The sequence below is a fragment of the Lissotriton vulgaris genome, chromosome 4_1, assembly GCF_964263255.1.
Source record: "Lissotriton vulgaris chromosome 4_1, aLisVul1.2, whole genome shotgun sequence".
Classification (NCBI taxonomy): Eukaryota; Metazoa; Chordata; class Amphibia; order Caudata; family Salamandridae; genus Lissotriton; species Lissotriton vulgaris.
Genome location: NC_141691.1, coordinates 356735907 through 356757010, shown reverse-complemented (window position 1 = coordinate 356757010; position 21104 = coordinate 356735907). Strand labels below are relative to the sequence as shown.

Sequence of the window (21104 nt, the reverse complement as noted above, 5' to 3'; positions counted from 1 at the left end):
TATTATATCTGCCCAAACAAGGTCCAAACCACAGTGGGGTCGATCTCCACGGACATCTCGCTTGCAAGCAGACTTTCAGAAAATGACCACGAGAGTGACAAAAGTCGAAACTATCAAAACAACTCTCTCCGCAGATACGGCTGTCCTATAACGGCAAGTATGACAACTAGAAACAGAAAACAAGCTTATAACGGCCAAGCTCGGCGATCAGGAAGGCCGCTTGAGACGTAACAATGTTCGAATTATTGGCGTACCAGACGGTAAGAGGAGCCCTGCATTAGATTTATTTGTTGAAGATCTAATCAAGACCCATCTACAGCCTCAAGGACTGTCAAGTTTCTACTCAGTGGAAAAGGCCCACGGGGTACCGGGAGGCAGGCCCAGACCGGGGCCCCCCAGACCTATCTTAGAGCCCGAATATTTAATTTTCTTGATCGTGACGCCATACTGCCTGGATACCAACGCTCACGACAGCAAAGAGCTCTTCAGCATCGTGAAGGAACTCTCCAGCCCTAGCGCCAACGGCAACGATATCCCGCCCTCACAAGAACTGTGCGACGCACTGGCCACCTTCTTCCACCGCAAGATCACCGACATCCACGACACCTTCAACACCACGACCGCCAAGAGCACGGCAGACACCCCTACCCGCGAACATTACACGCACCAACCACCTGCCCTCATGGGTCAATGTCAACAACGACGAGACACGCAAGGTCATGAACTCAATCCACTCAGAATCACCCTCAGACCCCCGCCCACACCACGTATTCAATAAAGCAGACGCAGCCATCACACCCGAACTACGGAAGGTCATCAACATTTCCTTCGAAACAGTGACATTCCCGGAAAGCTGCAAGCACGCCCAAATCAGCGCCCTCCTCGAGAAGCCCAAGGCGGACCCCAAGGACCTCAAGAACTTCCGACCCATCTCCCTGCTCCCGTTCCTGGCGAAGATCATATAGAAAATCATCATACTGAAACTGGCCACCACCTAGAGGACAACAACATCTTAGACTCGTCCCAGTCCGGATTCAGACGCAACCACAGCACCGAGACAGCCCCATCGCCGCAACAGACGACATCAGGCGCCAACTAGACAACATCGAAACATCAGCCCTCATCCTTTTGTACCTGTCAGCCGCCTTCGACACAGTCTGCCACTGTACACTAAAGACACACCTCCAAGAAGCTGGAATCCAAGAAAAGGCCCTGAACTGGACCACGTCCTTCTTTGCAGGTAGGACCCAGAGCATCCCCCTCCCCCCCTTTCGTTCCGAAGCCACCGACAACATCTGCGGCGTACCCCAGGGCTCATCCCTCAGCCTGACGCTGTTCATCGTCTACATGGCTCCCCTCGCACAAGTGGAATGCCAACACGACCTCAACATCATCTCCTACGCCGACGACACCCAGCTCATCCTCTCCCTCACCAAGGAACAGCACACCGCCAAAACCAAACTCCACGAGGGAATGAAGGCTGTCGCCGATTGGATGAGGAGCAGCTGTCTGAAGCTGAACTCGGACAAGACGAAGGTCCTCATCTTTGGACCCACCCCCTCTGCCTGGGACGACTCCTGGTGGCCAACCACACTGAAAACAGCACCAACACCCACTGACCACGCAAGCAACCTAGGATTCATCCTCAACTCCTCCCTCTCCATGTCAAAGCAGGTCAACGCCGTCTCCTCCTCCTGCTACAACACCCTCCGCAGGATCTACAAGTGGATCCCTACCGAAACAAGAAGCACGGTGACTCAGGCCCTCGTCAGCAGCAGGCTGGATTACGGCAATGCTCTCTATGCAGGAATCCCGGCCAAACACCTGCGACGACTACAACACATTCAAAATACCTCCACCCGACTGATCCTCAACGTCCCCAGCCGCAGTCACATCACCCCCCACCTGAGAGACCTACACTGGCTCCCCATCGACAAGAGGATCACCTTCAAGCTCCTCACCAACGTACACAAAGCACTCCACAACACCGGACCAGCCTACCTCAACGGCAGACTAAGCTTCTACACCCCCACCCGCCAGCTCTGATCCGCCAGCCCTGCCCTCGCCACTGTCCCCCGCATCCAACGAACGACCTCCAGCAGCAGAGACTTCACCTTCCTCGCCGCCAAGAACTGGAACTCCCTCCTTACCCACCTACGACAGACCCAAGACCTGCTCTCCTTCAGAAGACTCCTCAAGACCTGGCTCTTCGAGCAGTCGCAGCACCCCCTTCCCTCAGTGCCTTGAGACCCTCATGGGCATGTAGTGCGCTCTACAAGTACACTGATTGATTGATTGATTGATTGATACTGCAAACGGCACGAGTGACTCCTCCCTTGCGTCTAGAAGGCTGCGTAGTGTCATTGTTTCCAGACTATATGGCAGCGGTAACTAAACAACTGCAGAGTTTTCTGGAGGTAAAGAAAGAACTTAGAAGCTGAGAACTTAATTACTCAATGTTGTTCCTGGCAACGTTGAGAGTAGAAGCGGAAGGTAAAACCTGGTTCTTCGGGACGCCCGAGGAAGCCCATGACTGGTTGGAGGGATGGAGTCAGGCCCCTCGACTGCGAAGAACAAGCAAGAAACAACAGCAATGGCTACTGGAAGCGGCATCGCAAGACTCAAGAGACACAGGCTCAATGGAAGACTTAACCCAGGTGGGGGGGCGCTAGAGGGCGCATGGCAAGATGGCCGCACCGATGTGAGGCTCTGCCTGACCGAGCTACAATCCGCCAAATTTCTACTGCATCGTGACATCTTTGCGCCTGATGTGACCCATGGCGGCTTCCCACTTACTTGCGACTTCTGTTGGCGGTGCTGGGGATCGCATCGGACCGGATCAGTGGGAGAGACAGACCGAATTGCCACGATGCTGTGCTGCGGCAAATGGCGGCTGCGGTAGTGTGCTAGGCCTCCCCTGTGCTGTGTGGACTGGGAGCCTGGTTCAACATCCTGCGCGGCTCCCTTTGCTTTATGAAGGGCTGCGCTGTGCGGCAGATGCAGTGTGCCCTCCTGTGATCTGCGGGACGGCTGTCGGAGGTTTTGAAGAACGGAGACTGCCCCATGTGCGGACGAACCTGTGTGGAGCTCGGAGAGGGGCACTGGCGGCTGTGGAGACGGTCCCGGACAGCGTTTTCCTGGAGGAACTGCCTGGAATGCTGGCGCCTGTCGGCGCTGGCTGCGGTGAGTGGGGCTGTGGTCTGACTTCGGCTCGGGCAGCAGAGGCGGGATCGAGCCGTGGGTTGTGGCTGCGTCCTGCTTGCTGCGGCTAGCGCGGGTCCTAGGCGAAGTGCGTGGGCCGGAGAGGGAGCGCTGTGCCTGCTGCTGACACCCGGCAATTGGGGAGAGTGCAGAGGGCTCCCCATACTGTTGCTGCCAGCCCCAAAGTATGTAGTGGCTTGTTAAGGGTGAGAGCTGCTCCTGTGAGGTCCTCATGGACAGTGGCTGTGATTTCAACAGGAGAGAGGCATTATGAGTCCTACTGCTAGCTGTATAAGTGGGGTCATGCACAGCAATTGAGGAGGAAGAGCGGCGAGGCCACCAATACCGTCTGTGGCATTGTCTCCCTGGAGTCCTATGACTTGAGGCGCGCTGGCCAATAAGGGGGTCCTGGAGTCAATATTTTTCTGCGCATTCTGGAAACATCTATAGGCCTTACCCCGAACTCATGCTGCGGGCCTTCTGCTGTAGGTATATGGGCATTGCGGTGTGTTATCCTATCGCCTCTGGATTACAAGTATACACACACACATGTGGTACACTGGTCTAAGTACTGTTGTGATCTTGAGCTGTCCCAGGGTCTGTGGGGCACACTGGCTGGTTGACCTGTGGGGTGCCTCTGTGGCGGGGATTTTTACTGGAGGTGCGCCCTTTGTCACGGAACAGGGCCCTACGCCAGTGACGTCTGGAACTTTCGGGTGACCCCCTCATCACGTTTTTGTCCGACTGTGGGTCTAGCTCCTCCTGTGTCACTTTCATCTCCAGTTATATTGAGTCACCGTTGCAGCCATGGGAAGGACAGATAAGTCCCAACCATGTCTTACATTTGAGTCAAGGAGGGTCCCCAAGACGCCGCAGACAGCTGCCTCTGACTCTGAAGCAGAGGCGCACACTGACAATCCTCCAACGCTGGAATCTACATTAATGGCTATGCAGCGCACTTTACAATCTATTGAGGGAGCGATGGCCACGGTAAATCATCGCCTCGATCACATGTTATCTCAATTAGAGATACAGAATGCTCGAATGGGGGAGGTGGAACAAAGGGTCTCTGTGACTGAAGATGGATTGACGACGGTGTCAGACAGAACCTTAAGCAAGGAGAAGGTCTTCTCAGTAATGCAGGCTAAAAACGAGGACTTAGAAGCGCGGTCCCGGTGCAATAATATACGAATTACCGTGCTGCCGAATTGATAAATGTGGGCCGGATGGAGACATTTATTGAGCGCCTGATCACGGAAATTTTTGGTGTAGAACACTTGTCCAGTGTGTTCATCGTGGAGCGTGCCCATCGCTCCCTGGCTGCACGGCCGGTTCCGGGGGCTCCCCCACGTCCCATCATTGCCAAGATTTTGAATAATAGGGACCGAGACACTATCTTGCGCCTGGATAGGGAGAAGGGCAACATCACACATCAGGGCAACGCCTTGGCCTTTTTTCCTGATTTTACAGTCGCTGTCCAGGCTGCTAGAAGGGAATTTGGGGCTGTGAAACAGTTCTTGAGGACAGAGGGGGTTCCCTACGCTAGGTTATACCCTACCAGGCTTCGAGTGGGTGCTATGGGTGATGGCAAGATTTTCAGCTCTGCGAAGGCCGCAATGGATCATGCTAAAGTATTGAAGTGCAGGAGACGGGACTCCAAGGCAGGGTCCGAAGATGTTGAATAGTGGGGACTCAGTACTGTTATACTATTTATTGGCATTTTTGTCCTCTCTGTTTCTACTTCTTGCACATGAAGTGATATCTGAAGGGTCACACTGTTATCATGAGCCTTAATGTTAGCATTTAAGATGCCGATCCTGAGGAATTCAACTGTTTCCCTGAACAGTTGTCGGCCAATCACTTATGTAGCCTCCTAACCATTTTGATCGACCTGATGTTTTCCATGAGGCTGTAAATCCTGTTAACTTTAATGTGCAGGGTTCTGTTCTTATTCAGGATTTGTGCTGTACCTTTCTATTACTACACTCAGTACTGTTGATTATTCCTACGGCACGGTAGGCACAATAATATCGATGTAAATGTGATAATGATTTTGCGATGCATTGTTGTAATGTTAGAGCTCGGTCAACTCGTACTATGTGGGAGTGTCTTGGCTCTGTGCCCCCCGCATATGGGTATACCCCAAATATGTTTTGCTATGCTAGGGTGGGGACGGGGGTGTTTGGTTGGGTGTTGGGATGGCTTTGGCATGGTTGGGGTGCTGAAGTGGGAGGGGGGATGGGGGTGTTTGAGGTAGGGATGGGGGACTGTTCTTGGGATTTTTCGAGGCGCACAATTGGAATGTCTGTCAGCAAAAGCTGTCTGGCCTTAGTCAGTTCATGACATTTTGCGAGGTATTTTAGAGTGTTCAGGAGAGGGGGTTGCGGGGAGGTTAGGGAGGCCCTTGGTAAGGTTGCGGGGCAGGGGTGAGAGGGGGTGACTGTTGTGGTGGTATTTTTTTGGTGCAGCTGTGCGAAATGTGTTGGCAATCTATAGTCTCCTACATCTGACAGAACAACCGTTGATTTGTTGCATTGGGTATTGCCTCAGTCTGGTGGATGATGGAAGGGGAAGGTAAAATTAAGTGGATCACTTGGAACGTCAAGGGGTTAAATACCCCAAAAAAACTAGGCAGCTGCAGGCGTACTTGGACAATCATAATGTTCAAGTTGTGCTCCTACAGGAGACGCATCTTATTGAACATACTGCATCTTCTGTAGCCAAAAAATGGGCAGGTGTTTGTTTCGCCTCTTCATATTCGTCATATGCGAGGGGGGTGATGGTGCTAATTAAAAATGGTATCCCATTTGTTAGCATGCATGAGGCGATTGATGCGGATGGCTGGTATAATATAGTGCAGGGGAGGCTCTGTGGCACTTTGATCACGGTGGTGAATGTCTATGGCCCGAACATAGACGATCCGGAGTTTTATAAATTGCTGTGGAACAAAGTTTATAAGCTGCCGGCGTCTGCTATACTCTGTGGAGGGGATTTTAAGGTGGTGCTGGATCACGACATAGATCGGCATTCAAAAATAAGTACTACTGTTAAAAAGGCTGCACAGGCTGTTAATGATGGTGTGTGTGATTTGGGACTTAATGATGTTTGGAGGTTGCGACATCCTGGGTTGCCGGAGGGAACGTGCTACTCATACACACATAACACATGGTCTCAGTTGGACTATTGACTAGCGACGCATGAAGTCAATGCTTGGGTGTCTCATCTTACCCGCACGTTATCGGACCATGCGCCTGTACTGCTTAAGGTGCAACTGCCTACTTATGCTCCGGCCCCGTTTAGATGGATGCTGCAGCCATCGGCTTTGTTAGATCCAGTTTTTAAGGAAGGTTTAAGAGCGGCTATTGAAAATTATTTTGCTGACAATCTCGGATCAGTGCAAAGTATGGGCACCATCTGGGAAGCATTTAAAGTAACCATTTTGTATGCAGGCTTGTATAGGCCTGCAGGCAGGGGTGCTTAAATCTTTGTGCGACTCCATGAGCAAAATAGAACATGAATTGGTGGGGCTGGAGCGGCAGTATGAGGAGGTACCCGATGAGGCTACCCTGGCTACTATACGATCATAGGTGACGGAGTACAATGAGCTGGCAGATCAGGAAGTATGGCATCTAGCGTGGAGATGCAGAGCCCGATACTATGGCAGGCCGGGGAGTGCGTTAGTTGAGAGAATTTCAGAACCGTGGGCCAAGTATTGTAATGTGCAGGGAATTACAGAGGAGGGCGAGTCCATTTCAGACACTGCTGGTATCCTGAAGCAATTTATCAAACACTATAAGAAGATGTATGGGATTCGGCGGACGGCTAGTGAGGAGGAAATAGCACAGTATTTGGATGATGTGGCTTTGGTTTGGTTGTCTAAGGGCCAACAAGATTGTTTGATGCACTCGTTAACCGCTGAGGAAATCAAGGATGCCATTTCTGCATTGCCTAATGGGAAAGCAGCGGGTACTGACGGGCTTCCGCCTAAATTCTATAAAGAGTATGCTGATATGTTGCTGCCCTATTTAATGGCCATGTATGCAGAGGGGTTCGAGCAGCAGCGGCTGCCTGACTCACTTAGAGAAGCATTGATTGTCACACTATTGAAACCAGGCAAGCCAACGGATCGGTGTGAATCGTATAGGCCGTTGTCACTTACGAACACCAATCTTAAAATACTGGCGAAAGTTTTAGCGACACGGCTGCGCCTTCTGTTAAATGTTAAGGTACTTCCGGATCAGTTGAGATTTATCCCTACTCATTCCACGGCGCACAATCTGAGGGCAATTGTTTGCGGTCATGCATCTTTTAAAACCTGAACTGCCAGCGGCTGCGGTTCTTTTAGACGCTGCAAAGGCGTTCTTTTCAATTGCATGGACCTATATGGTTACTGTGCTCCATCGAATGGGGGTACCGCTCTTCACACATTGGATAAATTACTGTACACTGATTCGGTGGCTCTGGTGCGTGTGAATGGACACGTCTCAGAACTGTTTCCGATTAAGCGGGGTACCAGACAAGGCTGTCCGCTATCGCCCTTGATTTTAGCGCTCATGCTGGAGCCCCTTGCGTGTGTGCTGCGACAGGGGCATGCTGGCTCAGCATTGAGATTTTATCAAAGACCAATAGCAGTGTCCATGTATGCTGATGACATGGTCCTGTACGTAAGGGAACCAGTACAGTATCTAGAGCAGGTTATTCGGGAATACATCAGTTTCGAATGGTATTCAGGATTAGCTATTAATTGGAGCAAATCTATAATATTTTCACACACGCAGTGTACTGTGCCATTCGAGCTAAATTACCCTTTGGAGTGGGCTACGGATCCTGTAAAGTATCTTTGTATATGGATACATAGGGATCAGCAGAAGTCATCAGGGCTAATTACGGTGTGGCCATCTCGAAGCTTGAGGATCAGGTGGCTCGGTGGACTCGGCTACCACTGACATTTGCGGACAGGGTTGCTTTAATCAAAATGGTGGTGCTTCCAAAATTCTTGTATTTGTTTTTCAATATGCCTATCACTTTAACACACCATTTTTTTAGTACACTACGCTCATTGTTAATCACTCTTGCGTGGGGGGCAAGAAATCCCGAGTTGGTTGGGAGACTCTAACAAAGTCCTATGCGATGGGTGGATTTTCGTTGCCCGACATGCACTTATATTATTTCTGTGCTCAGGCACAATTTGCTTATTATTGGCAGAATACACCGCCGTTCACGCCACATGTGGCAGTGGAGGCTGGCGCGGTTCATCCCATTCCCCTGAAGGCAATGATTGTCAATCCATATTCAGCCTTTGAGCGAGGAGAGGTGGACACGGTCAAATGTACGGCTCGAGCTTGGGGGAGCTGGGAAAGCGGGCACGGCGTCTAACACTGTACGCTCCGGCTATGCCTCTGTTACATCATGCTGCAATATCTGTGATGGGGGAAACCAGAGCTCATAAGGTTCTACAGGCCGCTGGGGTGCATACATTGGGTGATGCCTTTGTGTATGGGACATTTATCTCAGAACAGGAGTTTGTGAAGGATGGTGCGAGTGAGGCTATGTCCACATTCGTATACACTAGACTTCGGTCTGCCATGCGTAGTTTGTACTCAGGCTTCCCTGAGGAACCTCCCACATTGGGGGCTCTGCAGCTGCTCTATACTGCACAGAATAAGATTAAATTAGTCTTGTGGCTCTATTACGCCTCACAACGGGATGAAGGTGCGGCGCCGAGCAAGTCGCCGCACCAGCGGGATGCAGGGGACTATCAGATCCAGGGCCATCCTTAATGAGATCCCCGCACACTCTGGAAAACATCAGAATTATAGTCTGAATGTCCTGGTCCCTCCACTTCAGGGGGAAGACATGAAACCGCAGTGTGTCAGATTAGTTCCAATTATAGAGAGTGTCTTTGAAGGAGTCAGGTGTCACTTCAATACACTGCAAGTGAACACCAACAATGTTAAGAGGTTTGCTGTTCTCTGGAGGTAGGCGACAAATGACCAGTGAGAGCCCACCTTCATCAGCCAGCTGTCAATGTAGGGGAAAACTGGAACCCTTGACCTCCGAAGATGTGCTGAAACCACCCTCATCCCTGTTCAAGACACCCGAGGCGCACTGGAGAGGCCAAACGGGAGGACTTCAAACTGAAAATGCTCGTGCCCCACCGTGAACCACAGACAGCGCCTGTGGGTCTGCAAGACGGGAATATGGAATAAATGTCCTACAGGTCCCACGCTCGATGGTCAATGGCAGACAGGAGCTATGCTAGATTGAGCATCCTTAATTTGTTGTTCTCTTCTGCAAGAAGGAAAAGATCTAAAATAGGATGAAGGACATTGCCCTACTTTAGCACAAGTGAATAGCCAGAGTATAATCCAGTTTCTACTTATGAGGCCGGAACCTTTATATGGCTCCTGTTGCCAAACTGGCTAGGATTTCCAGCTGGAAGAGGGACAGATCCTCCGCCTACTGCTGCTGTTAGGTGGGTGGGAAATGTGGCAGTGGGAAAAGAAAAGTAACTGTGCTCCTCCGCCCGACAGCCTGCAGGACCCACTTATCTGAAGTGTTGACTTTCCACCCTAACAGAAAATGTTGAATCCAGCATATGACAGGATAAGGTTTTGTGGCAGCAGCAGTAAGGGGCAGGGGGTGGGGACTGGGCTGATTGCTGCCCCTGTTGTCCAGATTGTCTGAGGGTACCACGGCCTCAGCCAAGTAAAGGCTGTAGGGTCTGCTGGCTGGCTACATGAGAAGTACTTCGGCCACAGAGAGAAATTGCTGGCAAAATTGCAACGTTAGGAAAGAGAGGCTCATGGAGAGCACTGTGGCCCTTCCGTGTATAAAGTGCTTGATTGCGGAGTCTGCTTTCTTGCCAAATAGCCATCAAAGAGCACGTCTGTGAGAGGATGGCTTAGTATATGGTGCTTACTTATGTAAGTGTGACACATTGCACTAATCCAGACAACCCTTATGGTAATTTGAGTGGTCTTAGACAACCTTGGAAAGCTCTCAAAGTGGTAGCTGTGGAGAGCAGCCTTCAGGCTAAGCCCAGAAGGAGCGTAAAGCAGCTTATTTTACCAGATCTTAATCTTATTGATATAGGTTAAGTGAAAAAGAACCACAAAATGTATTTATAAAACTATGTATTTATTATCGGACAATCACTAATACAAAACCCGGAGATATAACAGTGCACATAATACTTTGCAAATAAAACAGGTAAATAGCACAAATACACAATGGTCTCCAGGGGTAGGCCAAACCTCATACTAAAATAGTAGAATGTGAACCGCAACCCAAGTCAAGACTGTACCCAGAAGACGTAGAATTGCGAGGGACCCAAGAGACCACACGATGTAAGTACCCAGGAACCCCGCAGAGGCTGTTTGCAGAGTGGGAACACAACAACGTGCTCAATTCGAGTCAATGGGTAAGTCGTATATGCTCCAAACTCTGACTGCCTCAACTTCTTCCCTACTGTGATAGGTGCGGCAACACCATATTTGGGAGCGGGAGAGATTATGATAGGAGACTTCAAATGCGTTCTAGATGGAGCTTTGGACAAAGAAGCTCATCCGCCCCTAGCCCCCCCTCCTTCCCCCACCAGACAAAACACTAAATCGAGGCTGATGAGGACACTTGAGATACTTCAACAGGAATGGTGTTATGGGATATATGGAGGATGAGGAACCCAGTTAAAAGATCCTTTTCCTGTCATACGCTGGAGACTAATAAATTTAGTCGATTGGACCAGTGTTTCCTATCAAGCGACCTGGCTCCTGACGTACTGGACATGACCTACTTACCCAGAAACCTTTCGGACCCCTCCCCGGAGTTGCTCAGACTTGGTGTGAAACACCCTAGACCGGCAATACCTACATAGAGGTTGTGAGTTGAGGTGCTATCAGATCCACCCTTTACAAAGACAATTAAAGAGGAGCATGAGGGTGACAGAATGGGAGGCAAAGAAGTCAGTGAATAGCTGGGTCTGCATCAAGACCTCGTATGGGGTCCGACAACAACTTGAGAGAGACATAAAATCACAGGAGAAGAAATTAGAGGGAATAGAGCCGAATCTCCACACAAACCCACAGCGTATTGAGGAATGGTGCATCGTCTGTAAAGCCCTATTGGAGTCCTTACACCGCCTGTAGAAATTTAATTATATAACATATAGACAACACCAGCACACGGGGGATAGATCAGGGGCTCTGCTAGCTAAGTTAATAAGAAATGAGAAACCAGTATCGCCTATAGTACATATGGAGAGAGCTAAGGGGGCCGTGGTGTATAATCAGATGGCGATTCTAGACGTTCTGATGAAGCACATGGCTGGGGTTTACAACCGCCCCCCAACCCCCAGAAATGATTTCTGAACTATCTGGGGCTCGCCCAGCTAGAGTAGGAGATGAGTGAAATTTCAAGAGAGGAAATATTAGAAACCATCCAAAGACTAAAATCAGCCAAAGGTCCAGGCATCACCGGTTTCCTGTCAGAGTTTTATAAGACGTTTGTACAAACGTTAGTCGATCGCTTGTTAGAAGTATATAATGAGGCTCTGCAGCAGCAATCCCTTCCGGCCTCAATGAGGTTGGCCTTGGTGATTATAATTCCCTAACCAGATAGGAATCCACAAAAGCCGAGTTCATATAGACCAATTTCGCTTTTAAATCTGGACATGAAAATTCGGAGTGGAGTGCTGACTAATGGGCTTTTACCCCATATGCTGTACCTGATACACTCCGATCAATCAGGGTTTTCCTCAAGCGCATCACTACCCATAATTTAAGACGGTTAACACATGTATAGCACTCCCCACCCACAGAAAGAGAGGACCACGCAACGGAGTTGCTTGATATAGAACATGCTTTTGACTCAGTAGATTGGTCATACATATGGCCGACACTGATGGTAACCGGAGTGGGAGCGGGATTCCTCAGATGGCTGCAACTGTTATACACAGCCCCTCAAGCCCACTTGCTTATGGGGGGGGACTGATTTCAAGGGCTTCAGACAGCATTGGGGCACCAGACAGGGATGCCCTTTGTCGCTGCTCTATTTTGCGGCAGAAATTAATTGCTATTATAACAAGCATTGGCATAACCAATAGGTCTCGCCTTTGGGACCTTATAAGTGTTTAGCCATACAACAGCTGATGTTCTTGCAGGAAGGATATTATGCTGCATGACTAAATACTTATAAGGCCCCAAAGGCGAGACCTATTGGCTATGCCATTGCTTGTTTGCATTCTTCTCAGTTTATGCATATGTACTAGCTGGTATGGCATATGCACAGGAGAATGCAGTTTTTCGTGTCATGGGACACAGGGCTCCCGCTTGTGGCTACACCCATAGAAGAGGTGCAGCTGGGCACAAACCAGGGCCTTTAATAATACAGACCCAGCTGTCATATTTTAGGTCAGGCAATGTTCCCAAACACAAAATGGCCGACAAATCTTTCCTGTAGCAACAAATCAAACGTTGTCACAAACGAACTCCTGAAGCTGCATGATTTGATAACTTGTGGGATTTCTTTTGAGTTTGGCAGCAGATAACTGCGTCAAAATGTAGCGGACGTCCCATCCGCAATAATTTTGGATGCCATTGACAATGTTGAAGTTGTAATACAGAGGACAGAACATTCATGTTTTCTTGATGGAGTACAGTGTTCTCCAAACTAAACGAGGGGCTTGGGTTTACTCTGAAAACAAAACTAAAATGCGATTGCAAAATCGTAGCCACGTGTTTTTTTTTTACCACAGACAGCGAGGCAGGAGTCCCTTCCTACCTTTGAAAAGACCTGCCCTTTTTCTTAACTATATGATGAATTCGCACCCCAGGATTTTGCAGCGGGAAAACTCAACGAAGGGCTTTAGCGAGGCACGAGACAGAAAATGTGAGTTTTCAGCGCTGAAACTGAGCGGTTCCTGGATTTCCTGAGCGGTGTTGGCATAGCAACCGATAGAGGTCTTGCGGGGAGAAGCACTGAGGAATGGAAACTGCTTAAAATCAGTCTACGCTTCCAGGAGAGACAGACTCGAGTCCCATTGCATCTCTGCAGCGTATCGCAGAGAAAGTCTAAGGGCAGTCGGGTGACAGGAAAGGGTGCCAAAAGTAAGATGACGGCAGGTTAGTTGTTTATTCGTAGCTCATTAACTTATAGGCGGCAGACGACGCTTCTCCTCTCGGGTGGGTAATCCAACCATATTTTCCCCTATTTTAAAAAAACTCCCTTGGCTTTCCCAGGATGCCGAAATTCTTTTTAAACTTGCATTCACTACCCACACTCCCTGTTAGTTTCTATGTTTCCCAGATATCTTCATTTTACCTCTTTTCAAATGCTATGCTTCACTGCCCATGTAAATGCCTCCTGAAAGAAAATGTCTCCTGCTAGTACCTGGCAAGACTTTTTAAACAGGAGGGAATTCATGCTGATATATTCACAGAATGTCATGACATTTCTGGAAAAAAAATTACACAAAATCTCCCAGTCTTATGAAAAGTCAGGACTGGCTCATAGTCAACAACATGTAATGGGGAAAATTGGCAGCTATGCCTAAACCCCTACACCAGTGCATTTATGACAAGGCCTGCAAGCCATGTCCATTTCACAACAAGCGGCCTTCAACATGGACACGGACAGGGCGGAGCGAGTGGGCGCACGGCTGCAAAAGTGAAAGCAGCTGCAGCGTCCACACGCTTAATGACCCGTGAAAGACAGATGGCGGCTGCGCGCGTGCACGCTCTTGTGAACGCAAGCGCTAGGCCAGCCAAAGCGTGGGGTAGCACTTTGAAAACCCACCTACTAAATGTCTCGCAACGGTATACACCTGTTACAACGCAACAAGGTAGTTGTAATGGTATGCGTTGTAACGTCATACATCCCTCGCAACGCATGTGCTGGCTTAGCGAGACCTGAAAATGATCCTTCTACCACGGTGTTTATATGTGCTACAACACTGGTTCTATGAGATCCCTAACTGCTTTTTGAAAACACTAAATAGACAGATAGTAGGACTGATATGGGGAGCTAAACGTAAAAGGGTGAGTTTAACGACACTGCAGAGAACAGGGCAAAAAGGGGCACTCGAAGTTCCCCATCTGGAAATGTACTACATGGCTTCCCAGCTTCCACATGCAATTCATTGGCTATTTGAAAATGATAATTAGGAGAGAAGCCTACTTGTGGGAGGCTCCCTAGCGGGACTCTTGATGGGGCAGGCATTTCCCACGCCTGACCCTACATAATTCAACACGTGGCACGGATATAGGAACGTACAGTTAAAAAAGCGATACGTCAGGCCGCTCCAGGTGATACAACCTTTCGCAAAAATAGCAGACTCCATGTCAGTCCATAAAAACAATTTATCACCCGCAAAAATGCAGAGGCTATGTTTGAGTTGGGAAGAGGGCAATTTTTACAATACAGGGAAACAGGACCAGAGAACTTTGGTCGTCCTTCCCAGAGGAGCCATTGGTAACAAATGTACTCCAAGTTAGGCTGTACATGGTGCAGGAAGGATGCTTGATTTCGCACTTTAATCGAGCACTCTGAGAAGATCTAATAGTCCCAACTTTGCCAGGCCAGGCGAGATGGGAAGAACCCATGGGAGGGCCCCTATCAGAGCAGGAATCGATCAAAGTACACATAGGGGTTAAAGAAGTGAACTCTAATGCACGATTTAAATTGGTCCAATATAATTTTATACACCAAACCTGTCTCTCCCCTAAAACGTTAAGTTAAATGTTCCTGACTCGTTCTGATGAGTGCCCCAGCTGTAGAGTTCCAGAGGCGGATTTCTTACACATGGTGTGGTCTTGTCCAGTCATGGCTGCTTTCTGGACGGAAATCTTAGACAAACTTAAAAAAGCCACGGGATGGATGGTCCCCAAGGAGATACATACAGTGCTGCTAAGACTATTACCCACCCCCAAATATAAAAAATTAAGTAGGAAATTTGTAATGCTGGGGCTTGTATTGGCAAAAAGATGAATCGCCATATCCTGGAAGAGCCCCAACCCACCCCGCATAAAGAGGAGGCTGAGTGGCTTAGGTGAATTGGCGTCAGCAGAAGCAATATGTATGAAAAGGGTCAGACTGGAAGAAAAAATGGAAGATGACATAAGTGCATGGTCGGTAATGTTGACAGACATTAAAGATATGCAAGCATCAATGGCTACACCCAACACGAACACCCCACAATAATAGCATTCCACAGACAGTAAGAAAACGTCAAATAAGAAAGGGAAATGACATGTGAAAACATTAGATAGACAAATGGAGATTCTGGAAGAGCTGTGACGCTGGGACTAAGATACGGGGAGGGTAGGGAGGGTGGAGTTAAACGGGGAATAGTGGGTACTCTTGCTGTCCAAGCCCTTATATATTAGGGCTTGGTAATAGAGCACAGTTTTGCTATGGTGAAAGGTATAGTAGCAAGAAGAAAACCAGACTCGAAAATTTGCTGTGGTTCTAAATTTATGTTCAGACTGGATGATGCCCTTTTTGTTGGTACAAAATGCCAATAAGGATATTTAATATACTCTGCGCTACTGATGAAATGTGCAGGGTGGTAGACGGCAGTCATTCAGTGGTGCTTGTCCTCCCTCCTTATCTTGTCACCGTCTTATGAAAAGTCAGGACTGGCTCATAGTCAACAACATGTAATGGGGAAAATTGGCAGCTATGCCTAAACCCCTACACCAGTGCATTTATGACAAGGCCTGCAAGCCATGTCCATTTCACAACAAGCGGCCTTCAACATGGACACGGACAGGGCGGAGCGAGTGGGCGCACGGCTGCGCAAAAGTGAAAGCAGCTGCAGCGTCCACACGCTTAATGACCCGTGAAAGACAGATGGCGGCTGCGCGCGTGCACGCTCTTGTGAACGCAAGCGCTGGGCCAGCCAAAGCGTGGGGTAGCACTTTGAAAACCCACCTACTAAATGTCTCGCAACGGTATACACCTGTTACAACGCAACAAGGTAGTTGTAATGGTATGGGTTGTAACGTCATACATCCCTCGAAACGCATGTGCTGGCTTAGCGAGACCTGAAAATGATCCTTCTACCACGGTGTTTATATGTGCTACAACACTGGTTCTATGAGATCCCTAACTGCTTTTTGAAAACACTAAATAGACAGATAATAGGACTGATATGGGGAGCTAAACGTAAAAGGGTGAGTTTAACGACACTGCAGAGAACAGGGCAAAAAGGGGCACTCGAAGTTCCCCATCTGGAAATGTACTACATGGCTTCCCAGCTTCCACATGCAATTCATTGGCTATTTGAAAATGATAATTAGGAGAGAAGGCTACTTGTGGGAGGCTCCCTAGCGGGACTCTTGATGGGGCAGGCATTTCCCACGCCTGACCCTACATAATTCAACACGTGGCACGGATATAGGAACGTACAGTTAAAAAAGCGATACGTCAGGCCGCTCCAGGTGATAGGGAAATGACATGTGAAAATATTAGTGTAGGAAGGGGGAGGCTCTAGTTGGCGCAGTGCAACACTAGCGACAAGCAGGGACTCTCTCTTCCTCGTCAGGGCTGAGGGTTACCTTCCAGACAACCTCTGCTTACCCTCTAGGTAGTGTGGCTTAAGCAGTCGTAGGCTAATCTTTGGGGCACATAGGGTTAAACACTTGCAACAGTACACCTTTACAACCAACCCACCACACAACGAGACCAGACTGTATTCTGTAAAAATATATATCTTTATATAGATTTTAAGCAGGCTTGCGAATACAGTCAATATACTTTATGAAAACGGTTGCAGATTACTCAATTCGGGTTACCACAGTTCTTATGCAGTTCTCTTGAGGCCCGTAGGCCGGTGTTACTCAAAGTTCTTGTGGAGCCGGCGGCTTCCAGGGGATCTGTCCCACGTCGCGTTGCCTTCCCGGGGTCGCTGATCGTTGCGGCTCTTCAGCCGAGCAGGTCACTGGTCATCCGGGGCAGCGGTGTTCTGTGGCGGCAGGGTCCTCTCCTCGTCGTCCGCTCCGACCCTGGAGGTGGCGGCTGTGCGGTGGTGACAAGTGGCAGTACGGTCCCCAAGTGCAGGACGTACCCAGCCAAATGTCGGTGCAGCTGTGGGCTCACAGCTGGGCTGTCGGGCAGGTTACCGACCTTGCGGATTCTCGTAGGGCAACTGTCCGTCTTTGCAGGTGAGTGGCTGCTCGTTATGCAGTCACCTCGGGAGCTCGGACCGGACGGGTCCTCCTTTGCTTTGCTCTCGGGCTCCCGGTGCAGTTGCGGTCACGGTGTTCGGGCCAGCGGCGGCTGGTCCTTACTTTGCTTCCGCTGTTGCTTTGGGCCCCGGTCACGGTGGTCGGGAGGTCGTTGCCTTGGAGGAGATTCCTCCGTCGGTGCTGCGACGATGGTCAGCACCCGCAGTCGCTTTCTTCCAAGGGGGTAGCGTCCACTGGTCCTGGGACGCTGGTCAGGGGGCAAGTTCAGTTGCAAGCCCTTGGAGATCTCTTTAGCAGAGTTTGGCACAAGTAGAGCAAAAGTCTTTTCGTAGTCTTTTTGTCTTCCTCTCCTTCAGCAGCAAGGCACCAGACACAGGCAAGAGTCAGCACCCTTCCTTGTCTCTCACGGTCCTTCTCGTAGGGCAGAGTCCTTCTGTGGCCCAAACCGGATCTAATTTTCAAGGAGCAGGGCTCCTTCTTTTATAGGCCAATTCTTTTGTTCTCGCAGGCCAGGGGGGCCTTTGCATAGCCACTCTCAGTTCTGGAGTACCCCGGCGGGTGTACTCCGGCTTCTGCTTTCAGTGTGAGGGGCAGGCGCATCAGACGCCCCACAGGAGGTGGAGCCAGCATTGTCCGGACAGGGGTGGCCAGAGTACCTTGTTGATGGGGGCTTCGCCCTTCCTGGGCCAGGTGCCGGCAGAGTCATCCGCCGCTCCCCAGGAGGGCGGAGCCAGCATTGTGGTGGCCGAGCACAGTGACAGGTCGAGTCAAGAGGCACTCCTACCTCCCACTAAGGTGTAATCTGCGCATTCACCACCTGTCATCCCTCCAGCCCTGTCACTCACACATCCCAGACAGTCAGATACACATACCAGCAGAGGCGGCTGAAATGGTTAAGCAAGCAAAGGCTAACTTTCTAAAAGTAGCATTTGCAAACCCAGGATATTAAAATAAACTTGACTACAAGAAATATCTTATCATCCTGAGTTCAGGCATACTAAACATGACTCGCTACCATGCTCCTTGAGCCTGCGGGGATTATAGGGTGTAATAATCCTCGCAGCTCAGTCTGGCCTAATGCAGCAGGTAGCCTTCAATAGTGAAATACGGTCTTCGTTGTAAGTCACTACTAGGACATGCCCCGCACATCAGGGCTTGTCCTACCTTGCCCCTACAACGCACCCTGCCCGCAGGCCTACCATAGGGGTGACTAATATGTAGTCAAGGGAAGGGTCGGTGCTGGCAAGTGGGGACACTTGCCCAGCTAGCGTGACAGTACTAGACCGCACGCGGGTTCTGCGGTCGCAGTTCCCAGACACATCTTTACGGCTGCTTCGGTGGGTGGCGCAACCAGCGCTGCAGGCCCACCAGCAGTATTGGCATCTACAAGCCCCGGCACTCTCTCGTGCACTTTACTAGGGACTAACAGTAAATCCAATGCACCAATCATGGATACCAATCGTATGTACAATTTACAGTAGGAAGCACTTGCACTGCGGCACGGATCAGCCGTGTCGCAGTGCCCTGAGTATCGGAAAACCAGCAAAACATCGGAGGCACATCAGCAAAAAGTGGAAGGGAGACTCACGCCAAGGTGCCAGGTCTAACAATTAGATAGACAAATGGAGATTCTGGAAGAGCTGTGACGCTGAGACTAAGATACGGGGAGGGTAGGGAGGGTGGAGTTAAACGGGGAATAGTGGGTACTCTTGCTGTCCAAGCCCTTATATATTAGGGCTTGGTAATAGAGCACAGTTTTGCTATGGTGAAAGGTATAGTAGCAAGAAGAAAACCAGACTCGAAAATTTGCTGTGGTTCTAAATTTATGTTCAGACTGGATGATGCCCTTTTTGTTGGTACAAAATGCCAATAAGGATATTTAATATACTCTGCGCTACTGATGAAATGTGCAGGGTGGTAGACGGCAGTCATTCAGTGGTGCTTGTCCTCCCTCCTTATCTTGTCACCGTCTTTTGCCATGGTGAATCACCAAACTCTACTTTCTAGATTATCTTCACTAGGTGTTAGTGGTCTTGTGTGTCAAAATGGCTAAAATCATATCTACAAGACCGCTGCCAGGTAGTGGCCACACCCCCTTTCTGCTCTAAATTCAGAATAACTCAAAGTGGTGTCCCACAGGGATTTACTCAATTTTGTTTAAATATCCTTATTAAGGCATTAAGCTTGTTAATTAAAACCTACAAGATCAAGGTTATTAACTATGCAGCCGATACTCAACTCATTCTCTCACTTAACAATTAGTCCGTTTCGATCAGTAACTTTTAGGCATGCATATTAGACATCTCCAATTGGATGAGTGAAAATTCCCTGAAGTTAAACAGAGGTCAAACTGAGCTCCTCTGCTCTGTGACCTCTAATATTTGGCCATTGTCCACAGAGACCCCTCTTTGCACCTCGAAGAAGGCCCAAAATCTTATAGTAATGCTGCACGAGACTCTCTCACTTGAAAAGCATGTGATTGGAGTAGCAGGGTTCTGCTTGGCTCTTCTTCCCGGACTCAAGGAAACAGGTGTGTAGTGCTCAGTAGGCTGGACTACTGTAATGCCCTTCTTCCTGGAGCCCACAATTACTTGATTAGGAAATTGGAACAAGTTAAAGTAGCTACAGCCAAACTAACATTAAAAAGACCTCTGAATTGTTCTGTCTCTGGTGCTCTTAGAGATCTTCACTGGCTACCCATCAAATGGAGGATTATTTTCAAATCACTCTGTATTGTATTCAAAGCTCTCCAAAACAAGGGCCCTAAGCTACTGCAGGTTAGACTGAGGAAATACATTCCAGGAAGGCCGTTATGCTCTGAGACACTTAACCTCGTCCAAGAACAGAGAGAGATTTAGCAAGGTGCGTCAAGAAGGACATGCCTTCACCGTTAAAGCTGCACAGATGTGGAATAAGTTACCATCTCAAGTATGATCTAAGACTGACTAGCTTAAGTTCAGGAAAGCTCTTAAAACTTTGCTCATCCCTAAATAACACTGGGAGGACACTTAGATGTATTCTGCTGACTCATCTTTCCTTTATTTCTGACTTTTTGATGACTTTAGCAAAGGACACTATTCTGGTTACAGTGCGCTCTACACATAACCCATGGAAATACTTCAACTGTGGCAACATACAGCTTCACCTCATGGTCCTGGATGGACTGCGGATTTATCAGGGGACAGTTGCTACAGGTCTTGGAGTCATGAGCCGGCCCCAAGGACAAATCTGGTCGGAATCTGTCACACACATGTGCTTGTGACAGTTCCTACAAGGTTTAAACCCTGAAGTTTTAGAGGGTTGACATTTTCTCTTACACACTGATATTTAAAATTACGTTTTGATAAAGTGCTCTTGTGAAGAGCCATGGGATAGCTCAAGATCTGCGTCTGGTGGAGTGTAAGAAAAGCAACTGACATGGGCACATATGGTTAGTGCTCATAAGTGGCTCTGCACATAGGAGCAGAATGATGTTGGGAAGGAGCCTTCAACGTCATCTACCAGCACGCAGAGGGTAGTGCAAATGATTTTCCGGATCCAGTCTGACATATTCAAAATCTGAGGAATGTGCGGTTAAAAGTATCTATCATAAACTACAAATCAAATGCAAAGATGTGCTGTATTTATACATGGCTAAAAATGGTTCACAAAGTTAGGTATGATATATAAATATGTTTTGCAAAGAGCAAAATGTAATACTTTGAAAAGGTCTAACAT

General features: G+C 48.9%; 1 protein-coding gene across 2 annotated transcripts in view; it reads right to left on the bottom strand.

The window, feature by feature from the left end:
* Window positions 1–21104, bottom strand: part of LRCH2 (leucine rich repeats and calponin homology domain containing 2) — a 927979-nt gene that overhangs the window by 94602 nt on the left and 812273 nt on the right. The gene's annotated exons all lie outside the window — the stretch shown is intronic.